This window comes from Cygnus olor, chromosome 2, assembly GCF_009769625.2.
Source record: "Cygnus olor isolate bCygOlo1 chromosome 2, bCygOlo1.pri.v2, whole genome shotgun sequence".
Lineage (NCBI taxonomy): Eukaryota > Metazoa > Chordata > Aves > Anseriformes > Anatidae > Cygnus > Cygnus olor.
The window spans coordinates 40,120,225-40,140,577 of record NC_049170.1 but is presented as its reverse complement, the minus strand read 5'-3'; the positions used below and the strand labels follow the sequence as shown (position 1 = coordinate 40,140,577).

At 37.4% G+C, this 20,353-nt stretch overlaps 1 protein-coding gene across 1 annotated transcript in view; it reads left to right on the top strand.

The window, feature by feature from the left end:
* Positions 1-20,353, top strand: part of ZNF385D (zinc finger protein 385D) — a 438,227-nt gene that overhangs the window by 13,612 nt on the left and 404,262 nt on the right. The window lies entirely within an intron of this gene.

The following is a 20,353-nucleotide window of genomic DNA, read 5'->3' as shown; positions in this document are numbered from 1 at the left end:
ACCAAAAAATCCATAGCTCCACAGGTTTATCTACATCACAACACCATAAATTTTATTTTTTTTCTGCTTTCTGTTGGGTTTATGCCAATAACTCCAGGAAGATAACTCTTATTGATTTTACAAACACTGTAAACATTATCGGTATAACTACAGATAGAAGAATAATTCTGAGTAATCCACCTCCCCAGCTTTGCAAATCAAAACCAAACTCGATTCACACAACATAAAGACAAGTGCTAGTAATGACTGTAGTCTTCTGAAGCTGCTGTCTTCACTGATGTGCCTGTGGGTAGATGTCTTTTTTATTGTTTTAAGTACATGTGACTTAGAGAACTCTATGGAAATCACTGATAGAAAGGGAGAATCTGATTTGAGAGGTGACTGCAAACTGCCTGGGGGCAGTGACAGACTGCGTGTCACTGCTCACTTCTAGCATGGGAAGTCGGTGCTGGTGGACCAGTAGTTGCGGCAGGAATTCAACTCTTGGAACTCTTGTCCCGAGTGAGAAGATGATGCAGCCCCAGTATTGGGCCTTACATACTAGCAGAAAAAATCATATTCTACTGAGTTAGTGTCCCTGATTGTTGCAGTCTCCTTCCCTTTGGGTTATCACCAGATATGTTGTTACTTAACTTCAGAAAGATACTGAAAAGTTCCCTGCGGTAAATAAGCATTGCAATGTCGTTATTAATGCTACTTTTCCCTTTGGCAAGCTTTTCAACTTGAGAGCATATTTCTTCTCCTGCACTTAAAATTAATTTTTGATATGCCTTGACAGCCAAGTTACATGAAGTAGTAGGAGAACAACACAAATGGTGCTCTTTGAAGGTGAATACTTGGACTAGCTGGTCCTGCCAGAGTACGGTAGTGTCCAACTGACAATGAGACAAAAGAGAACCTTCTGGTAGGAGGCAACTGCAATGTATCTAGCCAGAAGACAAAGCTGAAATGGATTTCAACAAATGGGAATGAGTTGCAAATAATTCAACATTTAGGCAAAAGTGATAACCATCATTCTGCGTATATTGGCCCTTAATTGGCTTTGAATTAGAAATTTTGGAACTCCAGGTGAAAGATGGCAAAGACTGTTTCAACTAAATTGAATTGCTTGAGATTTTTGGAGGGAAAACAATACAATTCCTGTCAAAATATGAAAAGTGCTTATAACATATTATATATAAACATATAATATAATATAATATAAATAAATGTCATATATCAATATATAAAAATAGGGTGCCTACTGTGGAAAAGAATACGCAGAACTCTGTGTTAGAGGACAGCATTGCCTGACTCTTTCAGTCATACGTGGCTTCCTGTCAGTGAGTCAGAAGTTGGATTTTGTGGCTTGAACATACAGGAATGTATAGCTAATCTCTGCATAGGGGCTATTTTTAATTGGAAAAATGGATCAGTTACCAAGAAAATTACTAAGGCAAATTTTTAGGCTTTTGAGGGTAGGGAGAGATGTGTGTTTTGGGGAAAGGTAGCATTTGGCCAAGTATGCATGCATAAAGCTTGAGTATTATTGGCACTTTACAAAATTGCTTATCAGTAGTTTCTTGAGTAAATAATTTAATTTTATGAGTAATATTTTTTGAAATACAAAATGCGAAATATTGTAGCTCATCAAAGGAGGGCAATAGCAAAGAATGTGATTGTGAGGGAGACAAAACAGTAGAAGAAGGTTTTAATTTCAGATGAAGGGCATTCTACAGCTGAGTCTGTATGAAGGTGAGCAGAGTGAATTTAAAAGACGTGGAGAAGATAAAGTATTTAACTGTTGAAAGAAAGCAGGGGAGGCGTGTGATATATGGTGGTCAACAATAATGATCAGTCCAGTTCAAGAGTTGAAAAAGGTATTTGACAGATGTGCTAATCACATAGTAAAACAGTAGAGATACTGTTTTAATTTATCTAATTTATATTTGGAGGAAAACAGTGAGGACATGTTTCCCAGGTAAAGATCAAATCATTAGATGAGCTATTAAAATAAGCTACCTGTTTTAGCAGGATCTATTAGGGGACAAAAAATTTTAAAAGATCTGCAGATTTCAATAAACCAGTTATCACAGAACTAATAGTGAGTGGACAGTGAGTCCCTTCTCTTATCAAAGATAAGAATATAATGATATAGCAACTGATCAGTCCAGGCTGAAACTTTTTTTTTTTTTTTTCTGTGTGTCTCTCTGTGAATCCAAGAATATGATTTCAGCACACAGATAGTGGAGCTATCTCAGTGGAGCTGAGAATTTTTTGTTATTTCTTAGAAGATATCAGTAAATAAGAATGACTTTGGAGTTAGCCTGGCTTTTGGGATGTTTCAGAGGAAATTGAAACAGGCACTAAGGGAGCTCTTAGATGTTGAATTGTTGCTGATAATGTTCTTGTTACAAGGAAAGGGAATCTCAGGGAAGAGGCAGTAAAGCTTTGTGCAATCAGACTGTATTAACTCTTTGAGGATGCCAGGCAGTGTGTGTGTGTGTGTCTACATTAAAGGAAGAAAGGGAAGGTAGCATTTGTGGAAGTGAAATGACAGCAAAGCACAGGGATGGCTGGGAAACTGAAGAAAGCTCAAAGGGAATCCTCGGGGAGTCAAGGGTTCTAAAACTTCATGGAAACTAAGCAATGTTAGCTGCACTGTGATACTTCAGGAGATTCCCCAAAACAAGCACTGGTGTGAAGACTGCACACTGTGATGTTTGCTAGCAGAGTCTTCAGAGATGCAGGAAGCTACAGCACAGCGAAACTGGTTGCAGAGCTACCTGAGACCAATGGCCAATGTTAAAATATCAGATCCCTAGCTGACAGTGTGACTACTCACATTGCTTGAAAGCTGTATAGTAGTAGTACAGCACAGGGAAAAGCAGTGGGTTAGAGGAACTCTTTTATTGCCCACATTTGCCTTTTGCAGCCCATGCCACTACTATACAACAGGCAACACATGGAAGTGATTAAGGGGAGATAAGATAAACAGCTGCTTGAAACAGGGACTTGTCCTCACACAAAGGTGAGCAGATCTGGGTGACCAACTAGTACATAGCCATGTGGTTGCAGTGAGGGGGGTTTCTGCATTTGTGCAATGTAGATCTAGATCTGGGACAGCAGTGAAGAGAGAAGAGGTGGCATACAGCAGGCAGGAGAGGGACATGGTAATAAACCTTCTGTTTCCTCCATATGCATGACCCTTCTAGAAACGTCTGTAACCTGTTTCTCATTTAATCTTGGCTCCTGTCTGCCTACTTAACCCAAATTCTCTTCTTGATCCTGTTAATCTCAGTCACTTCTCTGTCTATAGTGTATGTGATATGTCTTTCTTAACCATGCTAACTTTAGCTGTTCATTTAAAACAAAGAACAAAAAAAAACCTCTCTTTGACTCCTCATTCCATTTTTTTATGCCTATGTCCCAGCTCTTAGTTCTGCTTTTCCTGATTCCAAGTCTGTATTACCTTCTCAGGCAGACTCCTCAAAACTTTACTTTTCAGTTCCCCCTGTACCCCCTGTATTTTCTTACCCCTCTCTCTGTCCGCTGAGCGATTCACATCCAGTAATCTTTTGTAGATTCATTGGCAAACAATAGATTTCCCTAGCATAATTGTCCTAAAGGGCTTTTGCCTTGTTTCAAGAAAAAAAAAAAAAATCTGAGACAGATATTGAACCTTATAAAGTGTCACTGCAATTAAAGTTTGGCAAAGTTCTGAGCAAATGAGAATTTTCTGAAAATGAGGTCTTCCTGATAGCAAATGGCAGCAATGGTTATGTACAGTGCTGTCAGTTCTCCCTATAATTGCAACTTTTCACGCATATATTTACTGAACAAATTGCCTAGAGTTTGAAGGAACAAATTATGCCTAGCACTCACACCTTAGGAAGAATAATAGTAGGCATTTGAAAGAAAGGGACTTAAAATGATAAAGGGAAATTAAAAATACACTTCTGTCTGACACTATTGCCTAATGTTCTTAGATGCATCAGTCAAGGATACTATGACTAGAAGAAGAAATGCATTATTTTCATCTCTAATGTGCCGTGTGTTTGATAGGCCTTTGGGATGTGTGTAGATCTTCTACGGTACTTCTTTTTAAAAATCAAATTACCACATTGTGTAATTTAGAAAAAGAATGCAGACTCAACACATGATCATGCATTAAATTGCCTTTTTGACCCTGAGTAAATTTAATTGCAGAGAAATTCAGCAGTGAATTGAAGAAGGCGTATTTTATTGGCTTATCTGGACCTCTGTCTTTAATTGAATAGGCTAAATTTTCTTATGACTTTCTTTACCCAACAGGGTTTTCTCTGAATAACTTCGTTTAATGAACAAGCTATTCCAAGTCCAGACACGTTTGTGTATATATATATAAACAAACCCATATAACTTCTAATATATTTATTACATTTGCTCTTTTATTTCAAGCTAGTCCACCCTGAGAGTGAAATAACTGTCTTCTGGAAACAGTTTCTATTTTCAGTTGAAGGTTTACATCCAGGACAACTCTCCCACTTCAGGCAGGCTTCTTGCTCTTCTCCCACACTGAGATAACTTAACACCTGATTTAATCTGTCTGTGCGCCCTTTATTTTTCCTGATGTCATTTCACCATTTCAGTGTGTCCTGGTTTCAGTTAGGACAGACTTAATTTTCCTCCTAGTAGCTGGTAGGGTGCTATGTTTTGGATTTGGATGAGAAGAGTGCTGATAACATGCTGATGTTTTAATTGTTGTAGAGCAGTGCTTACACCAAGCCAAGGACTTTTCAGCTTCTCGCTCTGTCCTGCCAGCGAGCAGGCTAGGGGTGCAGCAGGAGCTGGGAGGGGACAGACCCAGGACAGCTGACCCAAACTGGCCAAAGGGGTATTCCATACCATCTGACGTCATGCTGAACAATATGGGAACAAAACGGGGTGGGGGGGGCCGGCTGCTCGGGGATAGGCTGGGCATCGGTCAACGGGTGGTGAGCAATTGCATTGTGCATCACTTGTTTCGCACACATTATTATTATTAATACTATTATTATTATTATTATTATCATTATTATTATTATTTTCCTGTCTTAATAAACTGTCTTTATCTCAACTCACAGGCTTCACTTTCCCGTTTCTCTCCCCCATCCCGGAGAGGGAGGGGGGAGGGTGAGCGAACGGCTGTGTGGTGTTTGACTGCCAGCCGGGCTAAACCACAACACAGTGCTGGCACACAGCCAGTTTTGCCCCTGTGTTATTATAATTGTTTGTAGTTAATACAGCCGGAACCACACAATTATTGAAGCACCATGCTTTGTTACTTCTGTGTTAACCAGGTTGGCATCTACCATAGTCCAGGGTCCTGGACTCCCTTTGGAGTGGGGAAATGTATCCAGGCAATGTGAATGCTGAAATGCAAAATTCTGGGCATATCTGGCAGCACGAATAGAGAAACACAGAGAAAGGACCAAGGCTGCTTCAAAACAGATGAGTGAACAAGGAAGCGAGCAAAGAAAAATGGCTTGGGAGGGCTATGGGACTACAAGAGTCAAGGAGGAGACTTCTGCTGTTGCTGCCCCAGCTGCCTCAGGGACTACGCCTGTGCTGTTTGAACAAGGGCAAAGGGCAGGCTGACATGATGAATGTGCCATACCCCCACATTGCCCTGAAACATCTGTGTATCAGATGCAGTGAATTAATTGTGTTTCAAAGGGAGGTTTGGGTCAAGTGTCTTCTTTTCCCATTGTGTGGTGCTAGATGTGCCACTGGAAGGAGCTTAAACATAGCAGCAATGCGTTGTCTCTGACACTGTTGCAAGACATTCCAGTGAAGGTGATGGGGGAAGTGGGAATCACTAGGCCACAGGCATAGAGGAGTGCAAACTGAAAATTTGTTGCCTGCTCTATGTTAGAGTTTATCTAAGGTTCAGACTGAAGAGTAGGCTTGCTTGCAAAGCATTTGGGGGCTATGTGATTTTTATGGGCTTAGGTTGCATTCACTATACAGTTTTGATGTACTTGCATTCACAACGTGTAGCAAAGTTTTCTAAGGATGACCAAAACAATAGGCTAGGCTGGGATAATTTGCAAAGCTTGGAGCAAGTGGAAGAAAGACTGGAAATGCACAAGGTGAGCCTGGCCAGCATTGTAACTGTGCTGGTATTAGATATTTCTCAGAAGGGCTAAGTAGAGAATTGCTGAAATTGCAGATGAAGGTGCTCTTAGTAAGTAAAACGTCCTGTTTTTCTGCTGGTCTGGCAGGCTGTGTGTGCTGGAGAAGGTATGGGAATGAGTGGCTGGGAAGAAAATGCAAGCCTGGAAGCCAGCAGTTCAGCTCATTTGGGCTGCTTCAGATATACAGCACTGGGTGACAAATGACTCTTCTGTAGCTGCAAACAGGGCAACAGCACTAGGCAGTGGTTATGTCTTGTTTTCCTTTCCCAGTCTTTTTTGCAGTCCTTTGCAATTTAAGCCTCTTGAAGGCACGCCTCAGGGTACTCTACCTCTGTGGAGTTGTGCATTGTATTACTAACCCTATTACCTACTTCCGCTATCTAGAACATGTCAGTTATTGTACAAGGGCTCTAAGAAAAGGCTTTATGATCATCCATGTGCTAGTAAGTTGAGATACGAATGTCATTCAGGTACCAAAAAAGAGAAGGAAAACCTCCACAATTTATTGATGTTTGCATGGAGACTTATATTGAAACAATAGTTTTGTATACAGTGCTTTTAAAAAGTTCAGGATAGGAAGGCCATAATGGAGAAAAGTCTTAAATAGCTGCTGAGGATCTGTGACACCTCTAAAAGGAAGGAAAGAGGGCAGAGAAGATGTGGATTTGATCTCTAGAGTAAATGGCAGTAGAAGGCCAAGAAAGAAGTTTAGTTAGAGGCAAGTACCTGGAAAAAGCAAGATCATGAAGGAAGGACTACTGGACAAACACAAAAATAAATATCTCTTTAGGATATTGTTCTGTTGATAATAAATATCCCTAGAAAAGCAAACACTGTGCTTTGTGATGAGGGCAGGGGGACAATTAGAGACCACTGAACTCTCACAGCTGTCCTGCAGCATTTTATCACCTGGGAAATGGGGAATGTTTTCTGTCCTTTAACTCAATGATTTATTAATGTATTGATACTAGCATATGAGAAGTCACAACTTCAGCTCTGTTGTGGCTTTAAGTTCTGTTGTTTATATTTATTAATAAACATTTTTACTGTGCTAAAATCATCTCTCTGAAATTCCTCTTAATAACATCAATTCCTAGTAACTTCCTCATGCAATTAATTCGTTTCCTTACTTACAGTGAGGAATCATTTTTCCTGCCGTCTACCCTCTAGCTTCCAACTGGGAACATATGATGCAGCACTGACCCAGATTCACCTGCCATATGGACCACCTTTTAGAAACATCCTTTTTGGTTGTTTGTAGCATCCATAAAAGCTATTTAGCTTTCCCCCCCTCCATTAAAGGGGTTCTCAGATATAACTGCACAGACAATGAGCAAAACACAGCAGGTGTGAATGACAGAAACAGCTGTTGCTCACAGCATCCGGCATTGCTACCTCCGGTTTACTTTTAGTCTCACGAGTAACTAGTTACTTCAGTCTTGCAAGTAACTATTCTCCAGCATGTAACTGGAGTAAGTGGAACTGAGGTTTTCAGAGACTGGCCTAGATGACCACAGTGCTCTCTTTTCCTTCGTGTTAGTGCATGGTATTTAGCCAGGCTGTGAAGTGGTGAAGACCAAGATCTTGTTTCTCTTGTTGTCCTCAGAAGCTAACAGAGCAGGCTCATGAATGCTGTTAGTGTTCAAACAAAATTGGAAAACTTAGTCAGGTGCCTATTGTCTCTGAGAGATCAGCTCTAGGAAGTGATGTTTTCAGAACAATTGCATTTAGCAGTATATCAACAGGAATTGAAGTGGTGAATTTCCAAATGGCAATGAACACTCTTAGAACAAAGTTAAGAAACAGCTGTCATGTTGATGGACTGGCACTGAAAATCATTTTGAATGCAGGCGTTTTCCCCAGGAGGTTTTGTTTTTAAGCTTTGTTACCACTAACGGTTACAAGTTTAGAATGTTAATTTGACTAGTGAACCCCTTCCAGATGATCAAGCCTCAAAGTACTGATGACTGGTGAAGTTGGTCTAGGAAACTTTTGGAAAATAAACTTTTTGATTCTTATCTCCAATGGATTTCATCTCCTTGCTGTTTTCATAAATGTTACCTAGCTCATAAAACAATAAAATTGTTTAACAGTGAAGAACACAAACTATTTGACTGCAATAATGATGGTTAACATTGGGATGTACATTAGAATGGTACTGCTTTGCAAGAAATTGATATTACTGGTTGAGTGCCATGCTAAAGTCTTCAGTTTCATCCCAAGTCTTAGCATTTGAGCACCACATAAGTAAGTACATAACTTTTCAAGTAAAATTATTCTTCTCATTTCATATGAATCATCATATGAATTCATATGTAATCATCTGTTTTCTTCTTAGAACTGTTAGTATGTAGATATACTGTCACAAATTGTCAGAAAACGATCACCTTTTCATAAAATTATAAAAATTTTTCATAAAAATTAGAGAACATTTAGAAAAAAAATGTCAAAACAGTACCCTCACAAATTTGTGCATTACAGCTGATTTTGCTAATTATAATCCTTCAGTTAATGAATTAAGGTGTTCAATGTGTCTGATTAAGACCAACATGGCTGGGGTTTTGAATTCAAGAGCAAATTTTTTCTCTAAAGAGACCATAATGCAAGAATTTTGGGCTTTTTTTTGTTTATTTTTTTTCTATCCTTCAAAATAGCAAACAAAAGAATATAGTACACCTCCTACTAGGAAAACTTGAAAATATAAAAAAGCTAAATGCCTTAAACTATTTCAGATTGTTTGCCCTATTTAGGAAACTAAGAACTACAACCTAAGTCCATAGACTTAGATGTGTCAGTATTTTTCAGCTACCAAGGAGTGTGCCAATTATTACCGATAAATATGAAGCATCTATGAGTTAGAATGAGGTCACTGAACAGAAAGAGAGGAGTTACAGGTACAGTTCACTGCTGCCTGAAATCTGATTTTATATTTAAAGTAAATATCCCACCCTTAGCAATTGCCAGGGTTTTTTAGGCTCCTAAGGTAGGAAGCACTGTCATTTGCTTTCTTGTTTTAAATGGTGTGATTCATGGATTTATCACACAATCTGAGAGGAAAACAGGGTTAATATTGGAGAGCATCTGAAATGAAGTAACAGTGATGTGAGTTATGCCAGGTGAGTGCCTGAAGTAATTACAATGCCCATGCTTCCTGAGTAGGGTAGCAATACAGACCTAATTCTGGTCAGTCCGGAGAAATGTATTTTGATGAACTTTCTGTCAGTGCTATTTAGCTCAGACATACATTGAAGGATAACCTAAGTGGATGTTACTGCAATCTGTTTGTATTTCCCCAGGCTATTGGATACACTACTGCCATAATTACACCAGTGGTGTTTTGTATAAATACTGAGACAAAAAGTCTGAAGCCTATTATTTTTCTGCTTAGTATGAAGCTTTAAGGAACAATCTCAGTCACCTTGGTACTGCAGCATGTTGTAGGCAAAACAGCCTGGACTTGGGAATCTTAGCTGAATTTAACTTTTTTACCAAATAACAGCCACTTCTGTTTCAGCACAGTCTGGAACTGGCTGTGACTGGCTGCAGGCTACCTCCCACGCCAGGCAGGACTGCAGCCCCCTTCTACCAAAAACCTGCCGTTTGTGCCCTGTATGCAGCTATTTTAAAGTTTTCCTTTGCAAAACCTGTGCACAGACAGGCTTGAATCTGCAGTACTGAATTTGTAAGGTTTGCCTCTCTTGTGTATGTGCGTACAGCCCCAGTGCTTGACAGTAATTTCACAGTGGCTGCAATGTGGGATTTCAGCAAGGGTGCACATCCAGTTTGCAGATACGCAGCTCTTCTGAGTTTTCCCCCTAAATCTTGACAGGCATTGTAGCAAAGAGCTTGGGCCTGAGCTAGCTAATGCCAATAGCTGTCGTGTTTCAGTGTGAGCTCAGTTATGCCAAGTCCATTTGCCTCCAAGTTCAGATGTGGAAAGCTGTGTTGGTTAACACCTCATGCACGTTTGAAAAGCTTTCCTAGCTGGGTTTGTAAATGGTCATATTCTAGAATTTATTTTCACTGTAAAGATGAAGACTCACATTTTCTGGGATTTGGATGTCTGTTTAGATCCCCTGTATTCAGTCGATGATGACAGGTCTCCTGATAGACATACCGCATTCATCTGAATGGAGCCCTCTATTACAGAAATTGTCCAAGGCCTATTTTATTCAAAATGGTCTATCTTTCTGGCTTTACATAAGCTCAAGAAAATATCTTTTTGCAAAGCTTACTGAAAATCAGTAGACTGAATTGTGTAAAAAGAGTTTTGTATTTCAATTTAAAATTATATTGAGGATGGAGGAGAAAAGGAGAGGCCCTTTCATGCTGAAAGTTATGATTAGGACAAAAATAATTCTGGCACAATGGTCTCCCTTTGGAAAATGGTGTTTCATTAAAATCCGCATTCAGCTGAGTCTACCAGAGCTGTCAATCACAAGAATAGACCATTAGGCATGAAACTCTGAGGAAAGATTGTAGTTGCATGCCTGTATGTTTATAACTTCCATGCAATAAACGCCACACTTTTTGATTTGAGAATAGAAAATATTTTATATAGTTTGAAATACTGAAGCAATGAATTTCTGAGTTGAAATTATTGTGAAGGGCGGTTATAACTTTATTCTACATTCTGTGAAGAGCTTGGATCTTCTATTTTTTTCTGCTTTGTATCTCGTCTGTAGTGTTGTTTAGTTGGTTTCAGGAATGATGTACACATGTTACATTGGACATTGCATATTATTTAATGTGTTTTGGAGAATCTGTGACTTGGCATGACATTTGCTCAGATGAGGTTGAGGTTAGCTGTATGTTTTTACCCCAAGAGTTTCTCAACAATAAACATTATGGTCACCACTGTGAAAATAACTATGAATAACTGCCAACACATCTGTATCTAGCACTAAAGTATTAAAGTAGTAAAGTGTATATTCTAGGGTGATATTTTAAGAAAGGGAAGCATCTCTAATATCGGTACTATTTTCTACATTAATTAAATAGAAGAACTTTCTAGCACTAAAGGATGCCTGAAATTTAATGAGTAGTGTACAATAATTCTTTTTATTGTTTTACTATTTTTTTTAAATTGCTGGTTGTTATAAATTTCTCTGGATGAAGGTTGTTGAAATTCTAATTCATTTAGAGAGGGGGAAATATACAAACTCAGAATATTTTTGTTGTTTGTGATGGGTGTTTGATATCCAACATTTCTGATGTATACAAATATATGGCAATTGCCACTTGTCCACATCATTTTATGTGCTATGCTACGCAACTTGTTTTGGCTGCACATAGTATAATTTAGATGTAATGTAACGATACATTTTGGATTTAGCTTTGAGGGGTTTGTAGCAGTTATGTTTTTTTGTCTTATTTTATTACACATTGTCAGGCCATTAGAAAACAAAGGCTTTCAGATTTATCTGTCCGTGATCTGATAAGACATAACATCTACATCATGAGTCTAAGGGTGACCCTCAGGAAACAAAGGTTGAGTCTTCAAAAGAATAACCTGACCAGTATATATGTTATGGTTGCAAGAAAGAAGCTATTGGGCATGTTGTTGTTTTTTGTTTGTATATTGTTACATGCTGTTTACACACATGATGTATCATAGGCTACTTGATCTTCTCCTGAAACAGATTATTCCTTCAAATAAATTTCCCAACTTCCTTTCCTTACTTTTATTTTCATCAGTCTTAAGTCAGTGTCCTGTTCCCTAACTTCTACAAACTCATCCTAATATGAAAATGTTTTTTGACTAACAGCCGTAAACTGTACAAACTCATCCTAAGATGAAAACTTTTTTGGACTAACAGCGGTAAGATATTTCTGCACTTGCAGTCATACTTGTACTCTTACAATAGACTCATTGTTTATAGATAATTTTATACATGCAAATGTCAGCATATGGTATACTTTATCCAGTGCATTCAGTGCTATTGGTGTGAGAGAAATCAAATAGAGTTAGTAGTATACACCAGAATAAACTTGACAGGCAATTAGTAATGGACAAAATAACTGAGAAAGGGAACACTTTGTTTAAACAAACAAACAAAAAATTCCCTGATTTTATAGTCTTGATCTTCAAGAGAAACTGCAAAAATATTTTAAAACATGAATGTAGGAGCCAAAAGTAAAATCCTATTAGATACTAAGTGTCATGGAGACATTGGTGTTACAGGAGATTATCGTTTTTCCTGAGTAACATGTCCTTAGAACTCTCAACTCTTCTCTAGGTGCTAAGTATTTATTTCTCCTGCTTGAGAAATATATTATGATTTCCTGATTCTTGTCCCTCCAAAATCTTCTTTGTCTTTACAGATACTTAACTCCCCTTTTCTTAAGATTGTCTAATTGTTTTCAGATTTTTTCCATAGCTTGATGTTTGCTCTATTTTTTCAAGTCTGATAGAGGCTCTTAGTGTCAAATAGCTTTAGTTTCCCTCAGTATCTCTGTATCTGCTGACTTAAGAAAAGATAGTATCTCCGCAAATGCTACTTCAGCTGTTCTTAGCATACTCTTATTCCTTGTCCTTGTCTCACCTGTTCAGTAGTTGGAGGTTGTAAAAGTTTCTGAAGGTTGTAATGACACGAGTTAGGGAGAGGGGAGTTTCATGTGCCCTTCTTGCAGTTAAAAAGTTCAGCATATGGGTCAAACCATCTCTCTGCAGGGCAGGGAAATAGTCATGAGCCAAAGGTAATTGTGTTCTTATCCTACGGTTGGAAAACAGGAAGAAAATGGGTGAAGAAAAAACAAGCTTTAACCCTGTCAAAATCCATCTAATTTATTTTTCTGCTTTTCCCTCTGAAAATGACTGATTCTGGAATAGTGTTTATGCCTCTGGGATGCAGTCAGGGCCTGATGGCTTAGCAAAAACAAAGTTAGGGAAGGCCCCTCGTTTCAGTGATACAGTTCAGGTGAGTAAATTTAAGTAGAGGAAGGAGGTGGCTAAAGAGCTAGTTATTTTCAGGGATTCAGGACTGGGACACTGATATTTGACAATATGTATGCAGAACAAAATGGCATTAAAAATAGCAGTTTTATTGTCTGAATTAGTTGCACTTTATATCTGACTTTAGTATCCTATTATGGTGGACTTCACATTAACAATATTGTTTGCTTTATGTGGCTGACATATAATTTGGAGTGAAAAACAGTGCACTTAACCTCCTGTTATTAATCTTTTGAGATTTTTGTATGCTTTCCAAAACAGAATTACATTTTAATTTCTGTAGTGGAATCTTTTAACTAACCTCTTCTTGGTCTGACATTTAAATGTGACGGCTCTCGTATTCCCTTCTATTTTTTTTTTTTTTGAACTTTTGATAGTAACATTAAAATGAAGTTCATAGAACTTTTATGCAGCTTGGAATATAGGTAGATTTTTATGCAACTTGGAAGACATTTTTTTTTTTTTTTTCAATTGTAACACTCTAGGGTACCTCTAATTTCTAAACTCACTTAAGTGTACTAGAGCTCTGTTTTGATAGGTTTCAAAGAGAGACCTGTTCAGTCCTCTTTGTGTATGATGTTTTTACCTGGAGCCTCATGAAGACACATGTAGGGATTAAAATTAGGATACATTAATTTTCAAAGGGAAAGAAATAATATATTAAAATATATCAGATGTATTAAGTTTTACTAATGTTTGCTGAATTTTCTATATTGTGTATTAACATCCACCTGTGAGATGCTGTGTATTTAAGCTGTGAGTTTTTTTGAAAAAAGTGTGCTTGTTTTCCTGGTTACGTTTAGAATGTATGTTCATGTAATACCAAACCTAAAACTAAAGATGTGGTAGGCTATTACAGAAAAAGAGAAAGACAAGTAACAAATCAAGCTAAATATGCTATTGTACCATATTAAGATCTTTAAATACCGGAGAAACAAGTAGAAAAATTACTTTAGAGGTCTTTTTGAAGTTTTTGGTTAATAAAGGTGGTCTAGCAGTGTTTGTTTGTTTGTTTTACATATAGACACTTAAAATTACTAAAATGTCTAAATAACTTTTATATCAAATATAAGTGTTGTAAACTATAGTTTCCGCCCTGTTTAAATAGAGTTGTAAAATAGTTTTTTATAGTCTTTTGAGAGCATGCAAAAGAATAATAATCCAGTGAAAACTAGGAATCATATTAGTATACTTTTGGGATTACTTCCTCACTTGAAAGTAGTGAGATCAGATTATATATGCCAAAATCAGTGGGTGCTAACAAACCTTTAATGCCGTGAAGTTGTATGTACTTTACATTGTGTATGTTCCAGATAAGAAAGCTTTTTGGAAATGCTGTTAGAGATTCAATATATTTTAGTTATAAATTATTCTGTTGTAGGCTTGCATCCCTAAAGATGCAAGTTCATCCATAATGTCATCGAAATCAGAGACAGAAGAAATCAAAAGTATTTTAAGTGAATTAGTATTAGAAATTCTAAGAGTGCCATATTAAGGATATGTAATATCTTTTCTAAAAAATATATCTGAACTATGTGTATTTATGAAATTGTTTTGAATATCTACAGTACATATTCTTTTCAAGTATAGAAATTAAAATGTGTTGGTCTCCAAACATACCTAGTATAGACCTGAGAACTCTTTCAGACTGATCTGAAAATTTAATCCCAAACAGAAACCTGTGTAATTTAGAGAGAAAATTACATTTATTATTATTATTATTGTTATTATTATTATTTTATCCTTGGTAAGGGATGGAAAATATTTAACTGATAAATTTGTCTATATGCTTTTAGCTGGTAACCTTTCAGAAACTTCTGAGGTTTAAATCTGCTAAAGCTAGTGTTCTTAAAGTTGATGGAAAAGAGAGAAAAATTATATTTCCTACAATTGGCATTCTAGAAATTGTAGAAAATTCTATATTCTACAATTTACTATAGTGTTGTTAAAACTGTGTTCAGCATATTTTTTTTTCTAATTTACACTGATGCATTGTTATGTACTTCTATATTTGCCTTGCAAAACTTCTTGTTTTGTTTCATATCTGATTTGGGAGATAGGAAAATCTTGTCACAAAAATCTTAGTTTATCCAGTTTGCTTATATACCATTGTAATAGGCTCTATAGTTTGAATTACTGTTATTTTGTAAAAATTCTTGGGGGTGGGAAGTTTTTAAATCTTAAGGTCTCATTCACTCTTTCATAGAGATAAAAAGTAAATGGTTTAGATAGTCTATTAGTAGTCATAACGTGTAGCTTGAATGAACTTGAAAATAATCATGTTTGAGAAACAGTCTCCAGAGACAGCATAGTATGTGAATCTTTAAAACTATCCTTCCATTTGTGTTTTTTATTTATTCACCTCTCCTAGGAAGGTCAAGCAAGACGAGCTTATATCTTGGTCAGTAAACAATAGTGGAATGGTGTTAGTTCACTGACAGTCTCCCTATGCAACGTAGCTGACTTTAAATCTATCGATATACCACAATGCTTAAAAACATTTCATGCTAACTGGAGAATTGACCATACATTTGTTTGGAAATTTAACTGCAGTTACTAAGGATACACTCAAAGATCTGCAGCTAAGATTTTGCGTGCATATTCCTTGGCAATTGGTTATCAGAATGAAGATAACAGTCCATTGGGACAACCTCAGTGCTCATGAAACTCACTGTTAAAATCCAAGCCATTTTTGGGGCTGCAAAGGCATTTGTTACCGTTGTGAGCAAGGGTTTTGTTCATTACATTTGTAAATTAGTTTTGTCTCCCTCAGTCCTCTAAAAAAAATTGCAGATAGCTGTATAATGATAGGGTATTAATAAATGGTTAGAGAAGTGATGTTTTGATTGATTGATTGCAGAAAATTAATCAAAGATAATTTGTTGGCACTCAGAAGTTAAGTGACCTCTGTAGTCTTTTGACTGTGTGTGATTGAGTAGGGGAAAGTAACCAGATCACTGAACTCAGAAGGAAAATTCCCTCAGTGTAATGGGCTTTGGATGAGCACTGAAGAGAAAAGCCTTGAACTTATACAGTACTTGCTCAGCTCTCCCAAAAATATATTTCAAGTTAGTCAGCTGGGCGACGTGTGCTGCCCCACGCTTTGAGTTGCATGTGATGTTCTGTTGTGCTCTCCTTTCTGTTTGCATTCTATCAGCATTTGTGTAAAACATAATAATGGAAACATGATTTAGATAAGCACTCAAATCTATTGTCACAGTTTAGATTAATTATGCTTAGTTATATAATGTGACCTTGAGTTAATAGCCAGGCTTTATTTAGTTTATTAAATCAGTGGTTTCTTGTAAAACATTTGAAAGTTTTAGAAGTGTTTTTAAATGACGTGCAAGCTGGATGACTAATTAAGGTTACTAATGTCCCTGTGACAATAATATGGACTGGAGAAGAAGACCAGAGAAGAGGAGAGAGAGATTTGCCTTTCATATCCATGCAAAGAGAAAATTGGGTATACACCATTTTTCAGTTCTATGTCATTGTTGACCAAATATTTCTTGTTTCTACTCTGTTTGCACCTGTCTCCTGGCCCCCAGTGCACACAGTGTTGCCTCTGTGTGGCATATATCCCACTGGGGATGTGTGATGTGAGCATCTCACTGCTTATTTTCTCTTGGCAAAGCACGGCCGTAATCTCACCACACACAACCCATGATATTTCAGAGGGATGAAGAGGTTTGCCTGGTGCTGTTGCGTATCTAACGGATCATTTCATCTCTTCATTTTTCTCTGGGAACAGTGAACATTTTTTTCCCAATTTTATCTTTATGAGCATCCTTTACAAGGATTTCCAAGCATGTTCTCCTTTATCTTCTGTATTTTGTTATTCTGTCTCTCATCTCAGACTGGTTTTACTGACAGTCTGCTGCTGCATAGTGAGTTAGCACTATGAGTTTCCAGCTGATTCTAGCTGAAATCATTGTAAAGTTTCAGCTTTCAGTGGCTATCACATGGCTATTTGTTCTGCTTCGTCCTGTAGGCTTTTGCTTCTGGATGAGATCCCTGTGCACGTTGCTGCCAGTGGGCACATTCTCTTCTACTCAGTGTTAGTGTGTAAGAGCTTATTTTACCAGAAGGTTTTGGCAGTACCGTTGCTAGTCAGATTGTGAACCCTTTGGGCACGACAGTTACTTAGGGAAAAAGAAACTAATAATGTATTTCCTTCTCAAATGCTCTTTTTAATTCGTTACTTTGAAAACAACCAAACAAATTTCATTAATGTAGTGAGGCAGGTAAACAATGAAACCTAATCATCTTCTTGGGTAATGTAAGATGAGCCCTGCCCTCTTCATTTCAAGCTCAAGATCTGTGTATAAGGCTGTACTTGCAATCACAGCCAGATGACCTGGGAATCTCTAATTTACCTAAGAACTGCAGATTTCAGTGTTCTTGAGACAACAGTTTAAGGAAAAGTAGGTTTTAAGTAAATATTAAATATTGCATAACTTGTGTTGGAGTTAGAAATTTCATAATTCTCAGGAGTTTTTTTCCTCTAAACGTACAGAATGATGTCAGCTGTATCTTTGAGTGCAGTTTTCTTTTTTTTTTGTTTTGTTTTACTGTGGTGTTTGTTTGTTTTTAGTTTGAGTTAATTGAATACATTCAATGTATTGAATACGTTCCGTGTAATTCTTTATGATTTATTTTTAGGCAGATATGATTAATTATATTTTGAGCCCCATTTGGTGTTTTCCTTATTTCTTAGCATTGTCAAAGTGCATTGGTTTACTGTCAAGTTCAAACCTGAAATAAAGCTGGTAGCTGAAGAGGGGATAGCTGGAGTTGATTTTCCCACTGAAGTCACTTGTGCCTTTCTTCTTCCTTACTGACTATTCTTTCATCCCGTCGGGCTCTGGCATAAATAATCACTTCACTGAGTAACAGTCAGGGGCTAATCACATGAGAAGAACACTTGAGCTTTGTCTGTCTGTCTTGAGCATTGTGCTTTCAAGCTGAGTGTCACTTAAGACAGAGTCTGAAGTTCTTTCAGTGCCAGAAAGTGGTGGGTATATACATTTATAATTATTGTGATAAGCAAGGCTGTATGGTCATGGAGAAATACTGCTGTAACTTCTCTTGGGAGGCATAGGGAGCAGAAGCATATAGTCTTAGACAGATTTTATAGTATGAGAAAATGCTAATAAAACCTTAAGTAGGTGTGGAGTCAGCTGTTACTCCTGTAAACACACAAATAAAGCCACATTTCCATTCTGTAGTGTCACTCTGATGATAACATATGGCCTCCAAGATTTTAAGATTTTTTTCTGGAAACATTTATGCATCATTAATACTTAGCCCTTCTGGTAGGGAATAAAATAGCATTGAGAAGCATTCCCTTATCTGTTGCCTTTGGTAGCTGTCTCAGCACATAGACATATTGCTGGTCCAAGCAGCATGGAAAGCAAGCCAGAACTATATAGAACACTAGTTTCAAATACTGTGCATCCACTCCATTATGCATTTTTCCTAATACAAAATGTCACTTGCAATGAGAGGATTGTGTGATATGCTGATACACAGTAAATATCCAGAAGATTGCAAATTACCCAGACTTTTCCCAGTGCAGTAATCTTGATGTATCAGTATGGTTCTTTAGTAGGGTCTGCATTTTGAAATCCTGATGCATCTAAACACGTGTATCTGTACATGCTTAGATGAAAAGGTATATTACAGTTGCAAAGTGCTAGTATTTGTATGTGATTACTTGTATATTTTACACTTGCATGTAATATACTTTAGAAGAAATACATTTGTTAGAAATTCTTTGCTTGCACAGGTAATTAAAGGGAAAAAAACACATTACTGCTTTCTACATCCTACATTTAGTCTAAACAAGAGCTTCTTTTCTATTTGATTTTATGGCTTCAGAGGTTGGGAAAGAATTTACATTTCTTCTCAGATATTTTTCTGCACTTGAAAGTCTTATTTGCTAGGCTGACTTCATCCTGAGGAAGGTGTGTGTGTGTGTGTGTATGGGGGGGGAGGGGGTAGGTGAAGGTAGCAGGTGAGGCTGTTCATGGCATTTGCTGCCCGTATGGGTACCCCTGGGGTCAGCCACACCAAAGCAGAAAACAACTAAGATCTGTTTGCAACCTTTCAGTCAATGGGGCCTCCAGTTAGATCTTTTTCTTCTATCCAGCTATTAATTTTCTTATAAACTTATAATACAAATACAGCATAGACTTGATTTTTATCCTTTGATACTTCAGTGCTTTTGGTGTAGTTGAAATCTCTTAAAGGTGAACAATCTGGATCAAGGGTATGTGGTAAAATTTGGTTGTGCAGCAGGTTCTTTGGCAGAGTGAAAATTCTATTGCAGCTGCTTTATTTATGTTAGTTGTATGCTTTTAATTAAATAAGGGAAATGAGAATAAAACCAGACATTAACGCTGTTACCTATTCTTATACTGAAGTCTATTTTATGCTCCCTATTCATTCAGGCTTTCAGTTATTGAAGGGTTTTCTATTAACAGTACCTAAGTGTATCATAGGCACTGACAGGAGTAAACTTGGAGCTTTTGAAAGAAAACAGTTGGGGTTTCTGGCACATAGGGAGTATTGGAAACACTTAGGGCGTGTTGGAATAAGCTTATTAGCTAGATGTTACTGCAGAAATGATAGGCAGTTAAAGTTAGCTGTGCTGACATTTACATTGTTATCTCTAGATTTTTGACTTTCTAAGAAGCTGAAATAACTGAAACAATTTACAGGGTGTTTATAGCAGGCGATCTGAGTGCCTAGAAGACTGCATTGCACTGGTTTAGTTCCAAACATGGGAGATGTCAGCCTGCCTCTATTTTTCTTGAAATGAATGAATGAATAAAAAGGCAGCAGTGCAATGAGGACTGGGTAGTGAGGTGAATTCCAGGTCTCAAGGAATAGTAGAGAATGGTTATGGGAATAATGTCCACTTGTGTTTCTCTTAATTAAGTGAATCTCCAAGGTCAGATTGTGCAAAGAATTAATGATGCTTTAATCAACTTTTTTTTCTTCCCTTCATGTCACCTGCATCTCTAGGATGATGAAATGAGGTTGTGATGGCCCATCAGGAGTCTTCCCTGGGTCTTGTAGGGATGTATCCAGTAAGCTCCAGCAGGTATCTGAACTGGCTAACTGCTGCAAGTTTCCTGTTTAAAAATCTAAAATCTTGTTTATTAGAGGAGAAAAATGAGAAAATAGGAGGCAACTTTTTCTCCCCAAAGGTATGTCACTCTCTCTATTGGGAATGGGGGGAAAAATGAATTTT